The sequence below is a fragment of the Miniopterus schreibersii genome, assembly GCF_964146895.1.
Source record: "Miniopterus schreibersii genome assembly, chromosome: 9".
Taxonomy (NCBI): Eukaryota; Metazoa; Chordata; class Mammalia; order Chiroptera; family Miniopteridae; genus Miniopterus; species Miniopterus schreibersii.
In genome coordinates this window covers 14,361,660-14,369,236 of record NC_138118.1, presented here as the reverse complement: position 1 = coordinate 14,369,236, position 7,577 = coordinate 14,361,660, and positions in this window count along the sequence as shown.

Below are 7,577 nucleotides of genomic sequence, written 5' to 3'. Positions count from 1 at the left end.
TCGAGCAGACCCAAAGGAGCAGTGGCTCAGAAACGGCGTTCCAGAGCCTCAGAGCGTGAGGCTGGTGGCCACAGCGGGGCCCAGGTCAGCCCTTGACTGGTCAGAGTCTTCAGTGGATCAGGAGGCCAGATTGGCTGGCTGAAGGCAGAGATGAGGTGCAGGCAAGGAGGCATGGGGAGAAGGGGTCATGGTGCCGGGGAGGGGGCAGGGTGCCAGCCACGCCAAGTAGGTGGACACTAAGCCAGACAGCCCCTGAGTACAGGGGTCGCGGGTGTGTGTCTGCATCTGTCCAGAAGGAGGTAAGGGCAATGGGAGTGAGGGAGCAGAGATAAAGGCTCCCTGCCCCCATCAGCCTGGCCCTGGTGTAGGGCCCAGATGCAGCATCCCCTGGGAAAGAGAACAGAGGTTGGGAGGCGGTGGGAGGAAAGGCGATTTCTGCATTTGGGCTGCGCGGGGATGTGGCTGCAATGTTGAATCTTGTCCACCAGAGGGCAGGAGAGACCCACACAAGAGGCTCCCAGGGCCCCGGCTGCGGAGCTTGCGGGAAGGTCACTGCTTGGCTGCAGGGCTGGGCGGTCAGGCGGGTGCCGAGAGGGTGAGGGGGGAAAGCTGGGCCCTGTGCTCTTCTTCTCCCCGAGAAAGGCTCTCTAGAGGGACATTTCCAGCCCTTCAGTTACACAGAGCACGGCAGAAGTTGCCTGGGTTTGCCCTTGCAGAAGGTGGCATTTGGAAAGTGGCTCCAGGCAGCACCTGTGAGGCCCGGGTACCGGACTCTGTTCAGGCCTCCTCACCTGTCCCCTCTGCTTCTAGCCCATCTTTCAGAAGCAGAGATGTGCTGTCCCCTCTCCCTGGTCTTCCGAGAGGACATCAGGTTGTGAGAGTAGCTCCGTAGGTGGGAATCCCACATCCTCGTATCTGAGGACCCCAGCCCATGGTCACGCCTGTCACAGGGATCACCAAGCCCTTCCCACTCCAGGAAATGGCAGAAGGACGCTGTCTTGCTGTCCAGTTCCAGAGGGTAGAGTGGCAGAGCTTTGAGATCTTGGGATCTTGGGGGTCAGGCTCCGGCTGGGACCTCACTTATCTCTCTGAGACTCAGTTTCCTCTTCTGTGAAGTGGAGATTCGAAGACCAGCTCTTAGGAATCTGAAATGAGATTACTGCACAAACATTCTTCTGAACAGTTAACTGACACAGAAATGTGAGCTCCTGTCATTAATCCCCCTTCGGGCATCTAAGGACAGGGTCTTATCATTTTTCTGTCCCCATGGGGCTGAACCCTGTTTTGGCAGATGAGAGGTGGTCTCCGGCAGGGGGTAGTGAGTGCCGTCCAGATGGGCACCGGCCCCTCGTAGGACAGAGCAGGGTTGGCAGTGGATGAGGCCATGAGGCTTGAAGCCACCCAGGCCGGACTTGTCCTGAGACCATGGGTGCTCTGAGGGTGGGGGGCAAAGATCCCAGAGTCCCACGGAGGCAGTGCCTCCCTGGGAAGCTCTTCAGGAGCTGATCTGGCTCATTTGCAGCTGACCTGACCCCACTTGGCCCTGGGTGGCAGGGAGAGGTCAGGGCTGGTGGCATTTGGTCAGGTGTGTGCAAGGCTAGGGATGGAGAGGAGCCCCAGTAAGGCTGGGCTGAGGGTGCGTGGGAGCTGGGCCCATCCCTCCTCTGGCAGCTCCCTTTCTAGCTGGTGAAAGTGTCTGATTGGAGCCCCTGCCTGGATGCACATTTTATTTCCGGAGAGACTGCTCCATAGCTCACAAGGGTCTTAGATTCCTCATGTGTCTTTCTTCTTCCTGAGAGCAGACATGTGTGGGGATGTTCATAGGCGCTGACAAGTTCCATTTCTTTACTAATAAATATCCCTCCTTTCTTAAATGTTACAATAAAGTCCAGAGGAAGAGCAAGATGCCCATTTGTCACCTGCTCTTTGGTCCAGAGCAGGGGATGCATTTTGCTGTTGCTGGGGCTGACTCTAAGAGGGAGGGTGGGGGACATGCTTGCTCCATTCTGATTACTTTAATCCTGCTTGGAAGGGCCTGCCCTGTCCTTGACCCCCGGCCTGGCCACTGCCCAGGGAGGGCAGGGAGAGCAGGAGGACAGCATGGGCAATGGCTTGGGCAGGGGGTGTGGGAGACCAGGCATAGGCAGGGAGGTGGGGGAGGAGGTGGGTAGAGGTGGAGATGCAAGGTTGTCAAGCAAGCAGGTCCCCAAACTCCGCCTCCCAACGTGGGAGCACTTGGGGGCTGTCTGCCTGCCCAGTCGGAGGGACCGCTCCCTGCTCTGAGACGCTCTGTGTCCTCAGGCCTTTGCTCGTCTCTGTTTAGTGTGCGTTTCAGCCTCGTACAGAGAGACCAGCATCTCCCAGCCCACGCCTGGCCGTCGTCAGATGACAGGCCAGGGCTTGTGGTGGAAGCGTGCGCTGTGGTCAGGGCAAGATCCTGTGACTGTGTGTTCTGAGACCCATCACAGGGGCCCAGAGTCACTTGTTTAATATTATATGTCAGAGCCCCGAGGAAGGAAGGGCAGGCCTTGTGCTGCGTGCCTGCGGCAAGGGACACAAACCCCTTGGGCCTCCCTCTTTCTCATTGGCAAAATGGAAGGAGTCCGTCCCGTCCCGTCCCTGCCCTGCCTGCCTTTTGGGGTCATTCAGTGCAGTGAGTGCTCCCCGTGTCCTGTGAGGGACCAGGCAAATGGAAGGGGTTGTCACAGTTATTCCTCCGGGAAGGCTGGCGAGCCCCTTCCCCCTGCTCTCTCCCCCTCTCATCTTCTGTCTGTTCCCTCTTTGAAAGCTGCCCCCGTGAGAGCCACCCACCCTGTGCGTTCCCCGATGTGCAGGTGCGTGGAGAGGCGGGGAGGGTGCCCTTCTGGCCTGTTCTGCCTTCTCCTTGGTACCAGCCTGGAACACTCTGGAAGCTGCCAGCAGGGGGCAGTAGGACCTCACATCTCAACCCCTGTCCTGTGCCTCCTGGCCACACCAGAAGGCCACCTCAGTGAGCGGGTGTGCAGCGTGCTGGCCGAAGGTCTTAATGACCCCGGCGGTGTGCGACGGGTTAGCCAAGGGTCATGTGGCAGGGCCACCTTGAGAGCCAGGCCCGGTAACATGTGTTAGTTTCCTTCGGGGAACAGGGGTGGGGGGTCGATGTCCTGGATGATGCTGACTCATGGCGAGGCCCCCAGAGCTGCCCTCAGAGGTTGCTCACATCTGCTCAGCTTCCTGCCCAAAGGGAGGGGTCACAATTCGGCTCAGATGGGCCCCGGGGGATGGAGATGGGGAGCAGGCATGTGGGTCTCACCTGGCCGGGCCCTCCAGGGCAGGTGAGCCCAGGTGGTGACAATGGCAAGGATGCACCCACCTCAGGTCCTCTAGCCTGGGCCCCTGCCCCTTGCACAGACCCCTGCCCCAGCCTTCACTCCTGACATGAGCCCTGACCCCCTCCTGGCCCGGCTCCGGGGAGCCCCTGCTACCTGCACTCAGCCTCTCCCCTTCCCTGGATTTCTGGGTGCCACTGAAGGCAGTTCCTGGGACTGAAGGCAGACCCCAGGTCCCGTTCAGAGCAGGTATTCCCCTTTCCCGACACCCCGCGCGGATGCAGGGTCAGGTTGCAGGATGAAGCTTACTGACCACAGGGGACTTGGCCCAGGGCTTCTAGGGCCTCACAGCCCCCGAGGGAATATCTGATAACAGGAATTTGTGGTTCAGTTGTGCCTGCCAGAGAGGGCAGGGGACTTGAGGCAGGTGGAGTGTCACTGTTCTGTCTCCATCTGCAACAGCAGCCGGTCATCGCCTTGCAATCACTCTGCCTCCCCCTGATGGCAGGGCCTCTCCTTGGGGTCCCTCTCCCCAGAAGGCAGGAATCCACACAATGTTGGCTCACACCTGAGAAATACTCTGCGCTGCAGAATATCCTGGGTTGTTCAGGATGTGGGGTGTCTTCTCTCCACCCTATGTTTTCAGTGTCTCTGTTACTAATTGTTCATTCTGTAGCATTCATTCACTCCCTCATTGGTTTATTGGTATTTACTGAGCACCTACTATGTACCAGGCACTTTTTTTTAAAGTTAGCGAGGAGGGTTGACATCCCACGTCGGGTCCGTGAATAGTCTCCCCTTCCTAACAGGAACCTGCTGTGGCTCCAGATGTGGGGATGGAGGGCTGAGCAGGATGGAGCCAGAGGGCAGGGCTGGGCTGGGTGGGAGAGGAGATGTGACAGATCTGGGGGCAGAGGGAAGACAGCTCAGGGTAGCAGGCAGGACAGACTGGGGAAAGAGGCGTGGTGGTGAGTCAGGCTGAGACTGGGGGGAAAGGGGAGGGAGAGAGACAGGAACAGGGAGGGGAGCAGGGGCACATCTTGGGGAGGGGGCGGTGAGAAACCCTGGGCAGATGGGGGATGGGTGGGGCCGTGGGAGAGGATGGGCGGTCTGGGGGGTGGGGGGAGCCTGCCATCGCTGAGCAGGAGGTGATGAGGCACATCAGACGGAGGTCCCGGGACCTACAGCTCAGAGTTGCAGCCGAGAGCTGGCCCTGAGTGGCTGGCCGCCTGTGTTAGGGTGTGACCGTGTAAGGGCCGGCCTGTGTGCTGGGGACAGGCGGTGACAAGGCACACTTAGGCCCTGGGAGTGAAGTAGGCAAGACAGAGCCCCTGCCTCCATGAAGCTCCCCTTGAGTGGACAGAGCCAGGCCGGAGCGGGATGAGTGGGGGGTTGGCAGGCCCGCCCTGCTCCAAGCAGCCTCCTCCTGGGTGGTCCTCCGCTGGGCGGTGTCCCACACCTTCCTCTTGTCTAGGTTTGAAAACACTTGTCCTGGGCCCCTTTCCTGGGTATACCCCCAGGTTGACAGGCACTCCTTTAATGAGTTACAGTGGTACAGTGTCCTGCTTTCAGGCAGGTCTCTGGGGCGATGGGGTCCACTCTCCTCTCAGGCTCAGAGTCCTAACGGCCCTGCACATGCCCCCGAGGCCCCCGAGGCCTCCCCCACAGAGGTCAGGGTGGCGCCCCTTCCAGCCCCGTAGAGGTGGATGACAGCCGAGCCCTTTTTAAACTCTGTGAAGGTTGTTTCTAAGACTCTCTTCCAGCTCTTTCTCTCAAGTTCCAGGAAAACCGGCTCCTTTAACCTTTCCGCAATCATCTTGCTCTTTAATTTCGAACCATTTTTGCAATTTCTAGCCTCTAAATCTTCTCCAGTTCTTGCTTCTCAAATGAAACCTTAAGTTGGACACATTAGGAGTTTGTGGACTTCAATGGGTGGCTGCTTCTTGGTTCCTGTCAGTTTTCTATTTTTTATTTTTATTGGTTTTAGAGAGAGGAAGAGACGGGGGTGGGGTGGCGGGGAGACACGGATGTGAGAAATATCGGTCGGTCGCCTTTTGTACCTGCCCTGCCTGGGAATCGAACCTGCCACCTTTTGGTGCACAGGACAAAGCTCCAACCAACCGAGCCATCTGGCCAGGGCGGCTCCTGTTAGTTTTTAAAAATTCCAAAATAATAATGATAAAAAAAAAATGAATGTTTTCATTTTTTTCTGTCAGGCTGTTTTCAGGGCTTCTCTTAGGTGTCTTATTTTAATCATCACGACAATAAGCCTGTGAGGAAGGCATGATCCCATTTTGCAGGTGAGAAAAATTAGGCTCAGAGAGATTGTTTAATTTGTCCAAAGTCACACAGCCAGTTAATGTAAGAGCCAGGCGAGGGCCAGGGGAGGCTGCTACAGAGCTCTAAGCTAACGTCTGTAAATATGGAAACTTGTTTTTAAGTCTAATTTTTAAAATTTTAATAATTCATATGAACATTTGCATTGCGCATTATATAAAACCCATAGTTATTTAATATAAGAAAAATGCCTTTAATTTCTGCGAACCTTGGCATAGAATCAATGCTCTGGGGAGACAAGGCATATTTATCTGCGACCTGAAGTCCTCTGGACACACTGCCACACCACCCTGGGCTACAGACACCCCAGGGGCAAACTGCTGCTTTCTGAGTCCTGAGCTCTGTCTTCCAGCCTCACAGAGCTGCATTTATTGGTAGAAATCCAGCTCCCTTCTTGGGGAGCACCGGTTCTCCTCTAAGATGGGGATGATTTGTTTCTTAGAGCTCTTTTGAAGATAGTGTGAAATAACAGACATGAAGGGGTCTGCGAGTGCACAAGCATATTTTTGGTTAACATTTACATTTGACATCAGGAGGCCATTTCACCCACATTGAGCCTCTGATTTACTCTGGCCCCAGATTTCTTTCACTCCATTTCCATGGATTTATTTTATGTAGCCTTTCTATTTAGCTCAGTCTCAATTTCCCAGGGTCCAAACGAAGCCCGTGTTTCCCTCACTTGATTTCTCTGTGAGTGAGGAAGTGGGCCAGGTGGCTGCAGGACATGGGGGTGTCCCCTCCCATGAGAGTGGATGTGCCCTGGGGCTGTAGCAGCCACCCCCACCCTCTGCCCCGAAGCTGGGGCTTTCATAGAACACTCGCCCTACCTGAGTGTCAACATCTTTCCAGTTCCCAAATGAAGGTGCAGCGCAGGGCTGGTGGTTCTGGAAACCAGGGGTAATTGCAGGTTGATGGGATGGTCAGTGGTGTTGGCCCAGTGTGGGCGCTGAGCCAGGCACTGATCCAGGGCTTGAGAGACCGGGGAGCCCAGCAGACAGATTCCTGCCCTTGAGAGCTTCGGTTCCAGTGGATCCGTGCAGCAGATTTAAACATAAGGAAAGGTATGAATAAGTGCATTAAAGAGTCTATTAGAAAGAGAGGAGAGGTTGAGAAAAGGCGGGACTAGAGTAGATGAGGGGCATCGGGAATGCTGGGGTGGTGGTGGGGGCCAGTGGTAAATGGGGTTCAGGATAAGCCTCACTGAGAAAGTAAGGTTTGCACAGAATCTTGCAGATCCCCATCTGGGGTCAGCCCCATAGATGTCTGAAGGGTAACACAGCATCCAGTGTGGCTGAAGGGGACACGAGAAGACTAGCATGGACAAAGGCAAAAGAGAGTGAGAGGGCAAGATCTATCTAGAAGCTTCCAGGCTTCTCCTCTAGGTGAAATGGGAGCCTTTTTAGGGTCCTAGGTAAAGAAATGACATCACGTGACATCCTTTCATCTTAGCAGCCCGCCCCCGCTGATTTCACACGAGCTCCATGGTGAGGCCCACAGGCTCTGTTGGCCAGGGTGGGAGTCAGCTTTTCCAGGGCCACTGTGCCTGAGGGCGGGAGGGGGGCTCCTGAGAGGAAAGTCAGGCAAACGTGTACGGCCGTGACAAGGGGATGACCCTGGGAAGGCAGAAACAGAGGCTGTCTGCCACCATCCTCACTTAACCGCTGGTAGAAATAGGTAACGTTCCAAAAAGGCTCTGGGAATTGAGAGGATGAGATTGACACACATCCTTAGGGTTCAAGGTTTAATTCTGGGGGTATTATTTAATCTGGGATTTAGATATAGGGTTTGGATGGGCGTATGTGAAAGAAGGGGCATCCTACTTATGGGAAATACCTGAAAAGGGCATGGGGTAGAAACACGAAACAACATGCAATGCTAACTAGCTCAAGGTCTCGGGATCGTAGGATGGGCCAGAGGACCTAAAGGATCGTG